This window comes from Dama dama, chromosome 22 (genome assembly GCF_033118175.1).
Source record: "Dama dama isolate Ldn47 chromosome 22, ASM3311817v1, whole genome shotgun sequence".
NCBI lineage: Eukaryota > Metazoa > Chordata > Mammalia > Artiodactyla > Cervidae > Dama > Dama dama.
Genome location: NC_083702.1, coordinates 13,922,971 through 13,938,586, shown reverse-complemented (window position 1 = coordinate 13,938,586; position 15,616 = coordinate 13,922,971). Strand labels below are relative to the sequence as shown.

The following is a 15,616-nucleotide window of genomic DNA, read 5'->3' as shown; positions in this document are numbered from 1 at the left end:
TCTGTGTTTCTCCCAGCCGTCCTGTAGGGGATTATTATCATTATCACCCTTTTCAAAGATGAGGAAGCAGTGTCAGAAGTGACACCCAAAGGCACAGGATTTCAGAGCCAGGATTTGATTCTGGACTCTCTGGTCTTCCTCCACTGTTGTCGTGTAGAACCAAGCACAGCCAACCCCAACTCCTCCGTTAGCATCTGCTTTAGAGGACTTTTAGAACGAGCACGGGTTTGGGTCTGTAATAGATGAACTATCTTCCATTAGGATTCTCAACTGGAGCCTTTAGCCAAAAAGGATTGGTTTGAAAATAGCTTAATTATGGACCATGTGGGCTACCCTGGTAGCTCAGTCGGTAAAGAATATATATATATATATATATACATATATATATATGTATATACATATATATATATATACACCACATTTTTTTTTTTTTAATCTATTCACTGTCAGTGGGCATTTAGGTTGCCTCGAGGTCTTGGCTATTGTGAATAGTGCTGCTATGAACACAGGGGTGCGTGTCTGCTTTTGGATTATGGTTTTCTATGGCTATGTGCCCCGGTCTCTGGCATGTTTTTTATTGCTTGTCATTACCCTCTCCATGAGCTACACTAGTCCTTGCTGTGTTGCCCTATACTCAGATTTTGGAGGTTCATTTTTGCTTGGGGCTCAGGGTTCTGGCTTCAGTAGATATGATACAACTCTGAGGATCACGACAGCTGGAGAAACAGGAAGGAATAGACTCCCACAAGGAGTCTACAAGGTATTAAATGCCTGCTGTGTATCAGGCACTTTTTCTAGGACTTAGCATCCCCATTTTACAGATGAGGAAGCTGAGGCTCCTAGAGGTTAAATAGGTCATCTGAGTTCATGCACCTAGTTCTGGTATAGACACCTCCCCCAGGGACACTTCACCACACTGATGCTCCCTCCACCCCACACAGGCTCCCTGCAAAGAGCTGCCCTGGTGGGTGGGGGGCCCTGCTTGATTCCAGAGATGAGTTAACAGACTTGTAGAATGGGGCAGGATCCCCTGACTCAACACCAGGTGAGTTGCCCCAGGCACAGGCCAGCTGGAAATACAGGCATGGGGAGGGCCAGTTAAAACATCTGCTGTGGAACTCCTTTATAAGGAATGCAATCTTAATACATTGAACCACAGCTCGAGTCAAAAACAAAGACCCAGAAAGGAACTGCTAAAGGAGATGAATGTTAATGAAAAAAAAAAAATGACTCGGCCTCCATTATGTAATCACACATTGCAAACTAAAAATATTTTTTTTTAACGCACAAGCCCCATTTACTGGGATTAGAAATAGAATAAAAAGCTCTAATTTGTACTGAATAGCAATCAGGTTATTCCACACACCACATCTGAGTTTCTTGACGTGGTAGGAACTAAATCAATGTGCTTTTGTTGAATGCTAATGCCCAACCCTCAAAAAACCTCCAAAACACAAAAGCAAAATGCTTGAGCACCTACTGTGTGCAGCACTTTGTACTGGGAGAGAGAACAAAGCTCTTAGGACTTCTTTTGACAGTATAAGTAACCCCTGTCAAGGGACTAGGACAGACTGTATGTCCTCTAGAAGGAAAGGGCCTTTGCAGAAAGCTTAACTAGACAGGGGAGAACAGAACTGGGCTTGAAAGGATGGTGGAATTCAGCAGATGGGGCTGGCAGGGTTCTGGAAGAATGTTCCATGAGGGTCTTTCCGTCCATCTTAGTAGGTAGTGTCTGAGGACCAGACTGCATAGGAATCGAACCAATGAGGTTCTGCCTAGACCATAAGATGTGCCTTGACCCTCTCCATATTTCTATGGGTGACCTTTTCCGCCAGCTGGCCTCCACTGACTCAGCTCCCCATCTAAAACTGTGAGGCTCCAAGAGGCTGTTCTAGATCCTCTGAACCCTCGTCTTTCTTGTAGATACAGGTGTCAGGGAGTTAAGCACAGCTCTCCCTGCCTGGACACAGGAGTGTCTTCTCTGGGGGTTTCTAGAACATGTGTGGGTATAGATGTGTGTCATATGGCCAGGCTCCGTTAGGAAAGAAGCAGTGTTCAGAACCCCAAAGAAGGTGCTGTGGGGCTGTAGGGGAAAGCAGGCAGACTCACTCTCAGAGACTTACCCTTTTCATACCAAGTTATCCACTAGGAAAGCCAAACAAAACACATCAGAGAGGGGAAGCCAGGTGGCTTCCCTAGTGGGCTCAGACGGTAAAGAATCTGTCTGTAATTTGGGAGACCTTGGTTTGATCCCTGAGTTGGGAAGGAGAAGGCATCCCCTGGAGAAGGAGAGGGCAACCCACTCCAGTATTCTTGCATGGAGAATTCCATGGACAGAGAGCCTGGTGTGCTGTAGTCCATGGGATCACAAAGAGTCAGACATGACTTAGGAACTGAACAACAATAAGCTTATATTTTTTATAGTCCAGTGGTTTCCATCCATTCATCAGATTGGGTTCAATTAATATTTGCTTCCTAGGTCATCACAACAATTCCATGTGATGTTGGCTCAGACCTTGGTTGTTGTTCAGTCGCTAAGTCATGTCTGACTCTGCGACCCCATGGATGGCAGAACCCCAGGCTTCCCTGTCCTTCCCCGTCTCCCAGAGTTTCCTCAAATTCATGTTCATTGAGTCGGTGATGCTATCTAACCGTCTCATCCTCTTCCGCCCCTTCTCTTTTTGTCTTCAATCTTTCCCAGCCTCAGGGCCTTTTGTCAACAAGGTGGCCACACAGTCTAGTTAGGGAACTGAGGCTTGGCCAGCGTCCTATATTCCAGAACTTTCCAGCCACCGAAGCAAGACCCTCAGGTGGCAGTGGGAAGGATCGGGGCTGCCTGGGACCTCAGGGAGCCTGGACTCTGCTTCCATCCAGAGCAAGCTGGAGACACCCCCAAATCTAGTTCTTTAAGAAACAGTCCACAGTGTGTCCTGCTGTTCAGAACTTCCACCCTCCCTTTGCCAGTATTTGTCCAGGGCTGTGGAGATTAGGTATAACCATGGATAAGAAGGAATGGAAGAATGTGGGAGTCAGGGAGTGTGGATGTGTGTGGTCAGACTCCCGTGGGCTTAACTTGTGTCGATTCCATCAGCTCTCATGCCTTGAGTGTCTCCCATGTATGGAGCCCTGGGCTGTGAAACGGGGCTATTGTTATCATCCTTCATTTAGAAGTGAGGAGCTGAGAACCTCAAGGTCCCATAGCCGGTTGGGGTAGAATCAGTTCAAATTCGGCTCTCAGACAGCAAAGCCCTACTCTTAGGAGGGTCAGTCATGGGACCCTGGTGATGGCCCCTCATGTGGACGGAGCTCTTTGCCAGGTACACACTAGTCCATGCTCTGCTTTTAGATTTTTACAGCAGCGAGGCAACCATTATGCAGGCTGTTACACAGCTGACCGTGCATAGTAAATGAATTTATGACTGTGGAAACACCCGGGAAATTGTAACATCCTCTACAAATATGGTATAATTGTTGACTCTGAATGACTCTGACTTACAGGTGAGAGGAAGATAAAATCAGAGAGGTGAAGGGGTTTGCCTGGGGACACATAGGGGACAAAGGGCAGAGTAAGGATGCTAGCCCAGGTCCTAGAACCGCTGGTGCTATTTGCCTCCTTAACGCCATCAGGGAGAGACTATTTTGGGGTTTATCTCTCCCTTCTCCATCACCACCAATTTGGTGGTGGAAACTCCACCAAATTGGTGCCAGATGAAAATTAGGCAGAGATTCCAAGGGAGACTAAGCTAGCTTTTCTTAGCTTGGCTTCCTTGTCCTAAAGGGAATGGGGATGAAGTTGAGGATGGAATTGGGGACCATGTCTGCCAGCATGGGGGGCTAGGATGCATAAGATGCACAGAGGGGTCCTTTGTGTGCCACTCCTTTCTAGTTGGTAGAAGAGCCCTGGAAAGGGGTGGGCAGGACTGGCCATTTTGCCCCATGGATGGACCAGCAGGTGTTTTATGATCTCAAAAAACTGTTGTTATTCGGTCACTAAGTCATGTCCAACTCTTTTCAACCCTATGGACTGCAGCACCCCAGGCTTCCCTGTCCTTTGATATCTCCCAGAGTTTGCTCAGATTCATGTCCATTGAGTCAGTGATTCCACCCAATCATCTCATCTTTCCTCCTGTCTAACATACACCTTTAAAAACTGTCCTTTATTAAGGGTGTCTTTGTGGCAAACTAGAGTTTTGTTTATCAGATATTGCCTTCATTTCCTTCATTCTCATAAAACTGTGAACACAGATTATGTTAAAATTGTGAGCGAAGCTGGAATCTAGGGTCCACCCCCCGGGGCTTGTGTGTTCACATACAGTATTTATAAAATAAAGAAATCATAAATATTTTGTTAGAAAGGTCTTAGGCTTGCTATTGCAAAGATGAAAAGACTAGCTTTAAAGCATCAGCTCTGCAGTGTAGCCTTGTACGATGGGAAAGAGTGCCAGACTTCTATCTCACACTTGAAGCAGAGGGAGGAATTCTGTGTGGCTAACAACATCTTATTTACTTGCTTGTTTATTAATTTTTAAAAAGATAAGGAGTAAACATTTATTTCACACCTTCTAGATGCAGAAGCTATGCTGGAAGCATTTATATGTGGTCGCTCGTTTATTCTTTACAAAGACCTCACTTATGAATTTTGAAGATGAGGCTATCAAGACTGTGAGAGATGAACTTGATCCAAATTTCCCAGACAGTAAGAAATGACAACTTGATATGGAGATAAATATGTCTGACTCCCAATTGCTATTTCTTCAATAATAGACCGAGAAAATCTATTTTCATTTTCTTTGTTTTTCACTCCTTCTTAATCTCAGATCTTCCATATGGAATCTTTCTTACTGTCTGAAATACCCCGTTAAAAATGTCTTTTGTTAAAGGGTCTGCTTGTGGCAAACTAGAGTTTTGTTTATCAGATAATGTCTTCCTTTCCCTTATTCTTAAATGACATTTTCTTTAATCCTAGAATTGTCAGATGACACTTTTTTTCAGCATGCCGAAGGTATTCTTTTTTCATCTTCCTCATGCTGAAAGAAAGTGTCATTTGAGAATTCCATTTAGCATGGACCGAATTGTGCAAGAGGTAAGTTAATTCAGTGGAGGTCGGCCCTCTGGACCTAGAAGCCCGCCCTGTACTGATTGGATTTTGTGAGCTCTAACTGGCTCATGAGATGCCTCAGGGGGGAGGTGTGGCTTACCCAGCAGAGATTGTTCTGCTCAGCACCCCACCCCTGGAGGACGTGATGCTGGAAGTAGCAGGGAGCAAACAAGAGGAGATTTGCAGAGACTTCCTCTCTGAAGGAGTCATTTTATTTCTGAGAGTTTCCAAGATAGATGTAGAGGGAACCACTGAATCCAAGCCGGCCTCTACCTCTCCATCTCCACCTTTGCCACATCCCACCCCTCCATCCTCTTGATCCCATATCTAAACAGCCTGAGCACCCATTCATCTGTCCCTGCTCATCACTGCCACAACCGGCTCAGGACACACCATTGCTTGTCTGGACTGTGAAAGTGAAAGTCGCTCAGTCATGTCCAGCTCTTTGCAACCCCATAGCCTCCACAAGTCCATGGAATTCTTCAGGCCAGAATACTGGAGTGGGTAACCATTCCCTTCTCCAGGTGATCTTCCCAACCCAGGGATCGAACCCAGGTCTCCCGCATTGCAGGTGGATTTTGTACCAGCTGAGCCACCAGGGAAGCCTTGGACTTTAGACAGTCCTGTCTGGACTGTAATATTCCCCTAACTGGACTCAGTGTATCCACTTCCCCAGCTCCTCCTCCTCCTAAATTCACTCCCACAAGAAGCCCAGGTCACCTTTTAAAAATGCAAATCAGATCCTGTCTCTTGCAGCTTTTAGGTGTCACTTCAATGATTCCCACGGCTGCATGGGCGAAGCACCCAGTCCCTAGTTCGCCCCTCAAAGCCTCATTCTTCAGCCTCATCTCTGGCCGCCTTTGCCAGGTTACCATTGTTCTGGCCATCTTGGTTTCCTCCCGGTTCTGAGCACATTAAATCTCTCCTCCCTGAGGGTTTTGGCTCCTGCCACTCCTCTCCCTAGACTGCTCTCCATCCCCTTTCCTGGCTCACTCCTTCTCATCCTACAGGACGCAACATAAATGTCCCTTTCTTTCCTGCATCCTCTGTCTGTGTCAGCCTTGCCGCTCCACGCTCCCTCCAGCAAACATCTGCATCTCTGTGTCTTCAGCAGAGCAGGTACCTCAGTTGTGATCCCATCACTGACTTGCAGTTTCTGTTCATTGCGTGTGTTCCCCACTCCCTGGTGAGAGCTGGTCTTACAGACGTCTGCTTTTCACTGTGTCAGCGACACAAACCACAAAGCCTGGCCCGCTGCGGGTGTTGCTCACCTGGAGAACAAATATCCATCTGGCTTATTTAATCACATAATAATAATTGTGAAACAATGATCCCATCTACTTCACCTCTCAATATATCAGAGACAAGACTTGAGACTCCCTCAAAAAATTTCGTGTCCTTTGCTTTTATTGTAATATATGCAACAGCTGTCGACCTATCTATCCCATACATATGCATATATATACATACATATCAAAATTGTAATTGACATAAATTGACACATATGCCAACATATAATATGCCTATATAATGTGTAGATCTCTAGTGTGTACATATGTAATGTGTATGTGTATATATGCTGTAGCTTGTCTGAACCATCATCTCACCTCCTCCTGGTCTCTACCCCCTGCTCAACCTCCATTCCCAGTATTTAGGCCAGAGATCTCATGCCAAAGAAGAAAGCTTCATCCCGCCAGTTCCGCGATACCAGAGGGAGGCAGTCCTGCATCTTCATTAAGAGCCAGGAAAGCATTTCCAGGGACACTCCACAAAACCCCCTCTTGTCTCAGTGACCAGAGGTGGGTCAGAAGCCCACCCCCCACCACCCTCCGGAAAGGGCCTGTGCTTGCTTTGACCGGATGGGGCCCTGAGCCGAACATAAACTCACTTATTCTGAGTGATCAACAAAATCGGAATCTTGTTGGAAAGGAAGAAGGGAGAATGGATGATATTAGGCAGGTAACTGGGATCTGCTTCAAAACCTGACCCGGACTCAAGCTAGCAGTTGATTTCAGAAGCCCCAGGAGGAAAATTAAGCGACTCTCAGCGTGGTCTCTGCCCTGAGCTCTATTATGAGTTACTCGAAGTCAAACTGAGGACACTTTCCCACGGTCTGTTCTGCCTGCAGGTCCTGCCCTGACCACATCTGCCCTTCAGGAGGCTGCCCTGGACCCACAGTCGGGCCACTGGGCCGCTTGTCAAAGGTGGGTGGCAGTGACTCGCCACCCTGCCCGCCTCTCCCCTGCTGTGATCAGCGGGGCCACGGCTCTTCCCACAAAGAGGGCTGCGGGAGGGGTGCTGGACAGTCAGAGCCCAGAGCTCGGGGTCCAGGGGAGACCCCAGGAAAGCCCAGGTGTGGAGCTGGACACAAGGCTTCTTACGGTGAGAATCAGAGGTCCTAGAGGGAGGTGTGGTGGGAGCAGCCACCAGCAGGAAGGCTGGGCTACGTGGGTAGAGGGTCGAGTGGTGCTGCAGGAGACAGTAGCTCTGACCTTCCGTAGCCCCTCTTTTAATCAGTTATTTTTGGCTGTGCCGGGTCTTTGTTGCTACACCCGGGCTTTTTCTAGTTGCGGTGAATGTGGGCTACTCTCTAGCTGCAGGGCACGGGCTTCTCATCGCAGAGCATGGACTCTTGGGCGCAAGGGCATCAATAGTTGTGGCATGTGAGCTCAGTAGTTGCAGCTCCTGGGCTCTAGAGCACAGGCTCAGTAGTTGTGGTGCATGGGCTTAGAATCTTCCTGAACCGGGGATTGAAACTGTGTGCCCTGGATTGGCAGGTGGACTCTTTACCACTGCGCCACCTAACAAGTACTGCACCCTGGGTGATTTAAAACAACAGAAATGTGTTGTCTCAACCACTCTGCAAGAAGGACGTTCAGGTTAAAGGAGTCGCAGGGCCCTGCTCCCCCTCTGGCCTGTAGGGCGATCCTTCCTGGCCTCCTCCGAGATCTGGTGGTTGGTAGGCAATCTTTGGTGTTTCTCAGCTTGCAGTAATACAAGCTCTTGCCTGTGTTGTAATGTGGTTTGTCCTCGTGTGTATCTATCTTAAGGTGGCTGTCTTTTTCTGAGGACACCGGTCATATCGGGGTACCTTCTGAGGTCCTGGGGGGTAAGGACTTCATTGTGCCTTTTCTTGGAGATCAGAATTCGACCTGGAACACTAAGTGAGCTCATTTCAGTGACAAGATTAGGATATGGATGGGGCTGGGGTGAGTACTTTACTGTGTCCCTTGGTCTGGGTGGAGGAGACAGGTGACATGCATCATCTCACCAGAGCCCCACAAGGACACACTGTTCCTATTCCTGTTTTATAGACAAGAAAACAGTAACAAAGTCCCTCGGCCAGGATTCATAACTTGTACATGGCAGACCTAAGACCTGAACCCAATGATTTCTGGCTCTAGAAACTCCTGTTTTATTCAATATATTATGCTGCCTCTAAAAAAAAAAAAGTGTGTGGCTTACAGTTACACCTCTCACCTTTGTGATTGTTGTCAACGGTGGCACGGTGATAACCGTCATGACAAAGAAAACGTCTCTGAAAATGGGTGAAATGATGACGTACTCCGAAGAAGGTACACAAGGAGGATGCTGTTTTGTTCTCCTGACAAAGGCAACGGCTCCTCCTTTCTGGGCTGTCACATTGTAGAGAGGAATAGGCTTCATCGCCTCCTGGGCTCTTTCATGCCCAAATATCTATGGAGCAACTTCTGCATGCCCGACCCTGTGGCAGGGGTGAGTGATGAGACAAATGAGCCACATCTGGGTCCCAGGGGCTGAGGGACAACCCATTGACCAAACCTGGCACAGGGATGTGTCAGCCCGGGTCCTGAATTTCTTGACAAAAGAAATTCACTGTGGAGTAAGGGGGTGAGTGGTTTCCTGTCTTGGGCCCACCATTGCCTGATGAAGGAAGGAAGTGGGGACCGGAAGTGGAGGCTGGTGAGTTAAGGTGTTGAGCCATCTCTTGCCCACATCCCGGGGGGAGGCTGACAGCCCTGGGCTCCTGAGACCATGGGCTCCTTGACACTGGATCTGGCAGAGTCTAGAGGCAGCCAGAATGAAGCCTCCTTTCCCCTTTCCACCCCCAGCTCAGCATTTCTCATTCCTGGTCATTCATTGAGCAGCTGAGCTGTGCTGCCTCCCCCTGGGGCATTTACCCTCTTCTCCAGTGAAGCTTGGGGGCCAGGACGGGGCCAGGAGGGCACCTTCATAGGTCCCCGTGTTGGACTTTTGAAGTCACACCCCAGCAAAAACATCTGCAGGCCAGAGCTTCTCATGACAGACACATGCCTTCCTTGCTTTTTTTTTTAATTGTTGTGCTCTATCTTCCATCTCCCCCAAGTCTGCATGTATCTGTCATCTCTGTGGTTATCTTAGAACAAGGGGGTTGCTTTCTATTTATTCTTTCTTGAGTGTAACACTAACCACAACGGCTGCAGGAGTGGGGGGTAGGGGTGTCAGGGGAGGAGGGAGGGAGCCAGTGACTCTTCAAGCCCTGTGGTCCTGGGTGCAGTCAGAGCTGGTGGTGAAACTGACAAGACAAAGGTGGTGAACACACCCTAGGGGCTTCAGGAGGATGTGGCCTCTGCGTCTGTGGATGAGTCAAGGGGATGAGTTGCTTTCTGGTTAAAAAAGAATTCGTGGTTAAAAAAGAATTCAGAGTCCTGAGGGATAGAGACTACTGGCATTGCTAGGGCCACAGCTACGTGGACTGGCCACTTGGGGGGACCTTCAAGAGAAAAGTCCCTTGTCTTTCTTGTCCTTGAGGAACTTGGTGGCAAGGAGAGGAGATAAATAACAAGGATTCACTGTACAGCACAGAGAACTATATTCGATATCTTGTAATAAACTATCCTGGAAAAGGATCTTCTAAAAAAAGAACATAGATACATACATGAGAAAAGTGGAAGTGTTGGTCGCTCAGTCATGTCCAGCTCTTTGCGACTCCATGGACTGTAGCCCACCAAACTCCTCTGTCCATGGGCTCTTCCCAATAAGAATACTGGACTGGATTGCCATGTCCTTCTCCAGGGAATCTTCTCGACTCAAGGATCAACCCCCCATGTCTTCTGTATCTCCTGCATTGGCAGATGGATTCTTTACCACTGAGTCACCTGGAAAACCCATATGTGTGTGTGTGTGTGTATGTGTGTGTGTATATATATGCAATTTAATAATAGGAGATCTCTTGCAAAATTTACATGTTACAATGATTTCCTTTGGGGCTGCCTGTGTGTTTCATTCTGACTCTGAAGTTCTCATTAGTGATCTACCAAATAGCTTTTTCCAATTCAACTTCCTCTCCCCACCACCTCAAGAAAAACGATATTGTTTCCAAGGCTTTTTAATGCTAAAGACTGAACATGTACCCGCCTCCCTCTGTGGGTGGAGTTTCCAGAATGGACACTTGTTCTCCATGAAATTTTGTGCCATGTCTCAGCATGGCCAAGTGCATTACATTATACTTGTATATAAGGCTTAGCTCCTTCACAAGAAGAACATACTTCCTTGTTTTCTCCATGTCTACCCTCATAATTTAATTTGGCAGTGAGGTTATTTCCTTCCTGTTATCAGATGCAGACAGGTAAATGTCCTCACATTTTTTATCTTGTTGTCCTCTGCTCTTTTATTTCCTCGCGCTGTTTATATGGATGGTTTAGTCTAACCTTATCCGTCACGAGTAGGTGTGAGCATTGCCTCCCCATTAAGTGTTCGAGGGCAGTCATGCGTGAATGCTTTCTTCCTGAAATAGTTATGATTTTGTTATAAGTGGCTTTCTCTTTTCTCTTTAATATCACAATTATAGCTCAATGATGCATGTAGGTCAACTGACTTATCGAGGAATTTCATCTCTGGCAGCGAATAGGGCATTTCCAAATATTTGCTATAAAGATGGGGTGTTGATTGGAGAGGGTGGGGCGTCACTGGGTGAAATGATCTCTGAGGTCTCTGATCTTCTTCTTGTGCAACGTTGAAAAACCAGTAGACGACAGACAGTGTGATTAGTGAGGAAACTGAAAATCATCCTATGGGTGAAAGGTAGTGTTGCTCATGATGTCTGCCTGGATGGGAAGCTGGGTGTCCTGGAGTCTCAAAGCACTGACGGCCTTCCCGATGCCTCCCATGATACCCAGCACATGGTCAGTTGTTTTTGTTCAGTCATTGAGTCGTGTCTGACTCTTTGTGACCTCATGGACTGCAGCACACCAGGCTTCCCTGTCCTTCACTATCTCTCAGAGTTTGCTCAAACTCATATCCGTTGAGTCAGTGATGCCACCCAACCATCTCACCCTCTGTCAACCCTTCTTCTCCTGCTCTCAGTCTTTCCCAGCATCAGGGTCTTTTCCAATGAGTTGGTTCTTCACATCAGTTGGCCGAAGTATTGGAGCTTCAGCTTTAGCATCCGTCCTTGCAATAAATATTGAGGACATATTTCCTTTAGGACTGATTGGTTTGATCTCCTTGTTGTCCAAGGGATTCTCAAGAGTCTTCTCCATCACCACAGTTCAAAAGCATCAATTCTTCAGCGCTCAGCTTTCTTTATGGTCCAACTCTTACACCCATACATGACTACTGGGAAAACCATAGCTTTGACTAGACAGACCTTTGTTGACAAAGTGATATCTCTGCTTTTTAATATGCTGTCTAGGTTTGTCATATCTTTTCCAGTGGTCAGTACATATATTCTGAGAGACTAAATGCAGTTCCATTTGAAAGTATTCACTTTGATGTCAGTCAGAACTGTGCATGACTTTTGCTCTCTGCAGTGTAACTTTGTTAAAAAAAATATGGAAAATCCATCAATAACATGCAAAACATGAATTGATGAAGGTGATAAAAAAGCACTGGCTCTCCCTAGGCTGGACTTCAGGAGCTGGGAAACTCTAAAACATAAAACAAAAACAAAACCTCACCCAACCCTCCCCAGCCCGCACACACACCTCGTACCTTGACCCCACTCAAGATCATGTGAAACTGAGTCTCTGCAGTGAGGGCCAGGGATCTGGAGTCTAAAAGCATCTTCAGATAACTCTGATGGACTGAGCAGGCTGTGATGGGACCCATGTCCCAACCTCCAGACCCCAGACCCCCTGTATCGGGAGCGTGGAGTCTTAGCTACTGGGCCACTATGGAAGTCCCTCATGCTGCCCCTTTGCTTGGAATCTCCTCTGCTCCTTTCCTCCCTGCCCAGTCCTCCCTACCATGTAGGGCCCACATACCTACCCCATCCTCCACCAAGTCATAACTTCTCACCCAAATCATAGTTCTTTATCATGTACTGAAGTTTTCTTGAAAAACATCCTTTATCGTATAAGCAGTATATGTTTGTCCTAAGAGGAAAGGGCTGAGAATATAGCAAATGGTAAAGAAGAGAGAAAAAAAAAATCACCTGTAAACCCAAGAAACGGAGAGAGTTGCTGGTAACATTGGGGTATATTTCCTTCCAATCTTTTTATTCAGTACACATTCACACACACATACACTCACAAACATGCACACACACACTCGCACACACACACATGCTTATTCCCTTTCCACCTTACATCTTAGTTGCTCGCATGCATCTGTCTCCATTCTGTGCTAAGCTCTCTGGGGACCCTGATGCTGTGTCACTCTTGTTTTATCTCTGATCCCTAACACAGCATCTTGCATTACTGTGCTTACTAAGTCGCTTTAGTTGTGCCTGACTCTTTGTGTAGCCTGCCAGGCTCCACTGTCCGTGGGATTCTCCAGGCAAGAATACTGGAGTGGGTTGCCATGCCCTCCTCCAGGGGATCTTCTGGACCCAGGGATCAAGCCCTCGTCTCTTGCATCTCCTTCTCTGGCAGGTGGACTCTTTACCACTGGCGCCATCTGGGCCTCTGTCAGTGTGAGTCCAGGAGAACCACTGGGTGAATTGGCTTGGTCTCGGGATGCAGTAGATCATGAATCAGAGGAGGTGAATGTGCTGTCCTGGAGCTTGCTGATGGTTTAAAACTCACATGCCGTCCTCCAGCACCAGCTGCTGCTGGCCCATCAGGTGCTCTGCTAGGGGGCTGGGGAAGTGGATCAAAACCCATGATGATTCCACCAGTGGCTGGGACACGACTGGATGAATCAGTGCATTCTACATCCCACGTCAGGCCGATCTGAAAGCAGCTCTATCCTTGCTCGTTCATGGAGGCCCTTTTCTTGCTCTGGAATGACACGCTTGATTCTGGCCAATCTTTCTTTTTTCTTTCTGATCAAAAATAGTGTCGGCGTTACACCCGGAGAGGAGGGGATTTTTTTCCTTCTCTGAGACATCAGCTTTGGCTCTAAAATACTCTTGCTTAGATGAAAATTCAAGAGGTTCTTGAGCTGAGGTTGGAAGTGGAAATGACAGACTCTTTTCCAAAAAAGCGTGGTATTTGGTGGAGGTGGGTGGGAACAAGTCAGGGAGGGGACCGCAGGGGAGGGCAGATCACAGCACTTGAGAGGGTTTCACGGGAAGAAAGGCAGCAGAAAATGTTCACTGAACATCAGAATCCCTTCGCGGCATAAATGGAGAACATGGGAGGCTGGCGGTGTATGGAGTAGTTTCCTTTTGGGGAATGAGATGTAGACACGTCATCAGTATAGATGGCAACTGCACCAAGGGAGCAGAGAGAGGGTGACAGGCCCCTGTGTCTTCTGAGATGTGTGCTTGACTACAGCAGGAGGTTTGTTATTTAGACATCCTTTTTCTTTAAAAATATGTGGCAGAGCAGTAGCTATTTCTAGAATTAAATACCTCCGAGGGAATTTCATGACAAGATCAAGGGAAAAGTCTGCAAAGTTTTGGCTTCGGATGAAAAGCATCTAAAACCAAGTGAAATCAAAGGGAACCTTAAGCTAACACATTATTGATGCGGGTGTTGGGAAGAAAGCTCAGCTGGAGAGGCTCTCTGGGGACCGAAGCCTGGAGAGGAAAATGTGGAAATATTCAGGGCTTGGCCTCTCTCTGCATGCCAGGATCAGACAGGAAATGCAAGGGTTTTGGTGGCTGACATAGTGCCAAGGGGAAGCTTGGGAGCCCAACGCTCAAGGAGGCTGGAAGCTGGGATGTTGGTGATGATAGGGGTAAGGGAGATGTCTGTTTTAAGAAAATCCCAAATCTAGTTTTATTTCTCAACTCCGCATTGCTATGGGAGGTAAAGGGACTTAGTAGAAAGAACTTGTGGTTGGGAAGCAGTTGGTTAGACTCTTGCTGTTGGTGGCAAGTTTCTAACATTTTCCCCAGACTCAGTTTGCTCCTGGAATCCCAGGGGCTTCCCTGGTGTCTCAGTGGTAAAGAAACTGCCTGCCGGTGCAAGAGACATTGATTCGATCCCTGGGTCAGGAAGATCTGCTGGAGAAGGAAATGAATGGCTACCGACTCCAGTGTTCTTGCCTGGGAAATCTCATGGACAGAGGAGCCTGGCGGGGGTGGCAAAGAGCTGGACACCACTGAATGACTAAAGAGCATCTACATGACTCCCAAACTAACCCAACCTCCTCAAGCGTGACTTCCGTAACTTCTGACCCTGCAGGCTCTCCTCCAGGCCTCCTGCCTCCTTGTGCTCATGAGTCCAGGGCCTGTCCCAGGGGGTGGGGCCTGGATACCAGCAGGGAACCAGAGTCACAAAACCTTGGCTTCACGGGGCTCGTGTGCTAGATCAGGGCTATGTAGCAGACGAATATCTGAGCATGGGAGCTTTCCAATTGTTCTGGTTGCCAACACATAAGACGGGAAGGAAGCAGGCAGAATTAACTTTATTAACATTTCCTTTAACCTAATATTCCCCCATGGAGAAGGCAATGGCAACCCACTCCAGTACTCTTGCCTGGAAAATCCCATGGATGGAGGAGCCTGGTAGGCTGCAGTCCATGGGGTCTTGAAGAGTCGGACACGACTGAGCGACTTCACTCTCACTTTTCACTTTCCTGCATTGGAGAAGGAAATGGCAACCCACTCCAGTGTTATTGCCCGGAGAATCCCAGCGACGGGGGAGCCTGGTGGGCTGCCGTCTATGGGGTCGCACAGAGTCGGACACGACTGGAGCAACTTAGCAGCAGCAGCAGCAATATTCCCCCAAGGATATCATTTCAGCATGATATGATATCATGCTGTTGCTGTTGTTGTTCAGGCGCTAAGTCATGCCCAACTGTTTGCGACCCCATGGACTGTAGCCCATCAGGTTCTTCTGTCCATGGGATTCTCCAGGCAAGAATCCTGGAGTGGTTTGTCATTTCCTTCTCCAGGGAATCTTCCCGACCTAGGGATCAAACCCGAGTCTCCTGCATTGAAGATAGATTCTTCACAGACTGAGCCACCACCGAAGCCCAAAGTACCATATAAGAGCTTGCTATTGTTATTGTGTGGTTAGAATCATTGTCAGGGTTGAGCTGATGGTGTGGCTGGAGAGCTCACTGCAACCTGGGTCACTGCAGTGGTGATGGTAGTGTCAAACTGACACGGCCTGAGTTGTCCACTCCTAGAGGGTCCCAGCATCCGGTAGGTTGACACTTCTCTCA

General features: G+C 47.6%; 1 protein-coding gene across 7 annotated transcripts in view; it reads left to right on the top strand.

The window, feature by feature from the left end:
- CRACR2A (calcium release activated channel regulator 2A) overlaps window positions 1-15,616 on the top strand; it is a 147,593-nt gene that overhangs the window by 40,148 nt on the left and 91,829 nt on the right. The window contains exon 1 of one of the 7 annotated variants that reach the window (XM_061124713.1): window positions 7,365-7,480. The exons of the other annotated variants lie outside the window; for them this stretch is intronic. The gene's annotated coding sequence lies outside the window, so the exon portion shown is untranslated. Of the gene's footprint in view, window positions 1-7,364; window positions 7,481-15,616 lie in introns of those variants that run through there. 7 annotated transcript variants of the gene reach the window in all.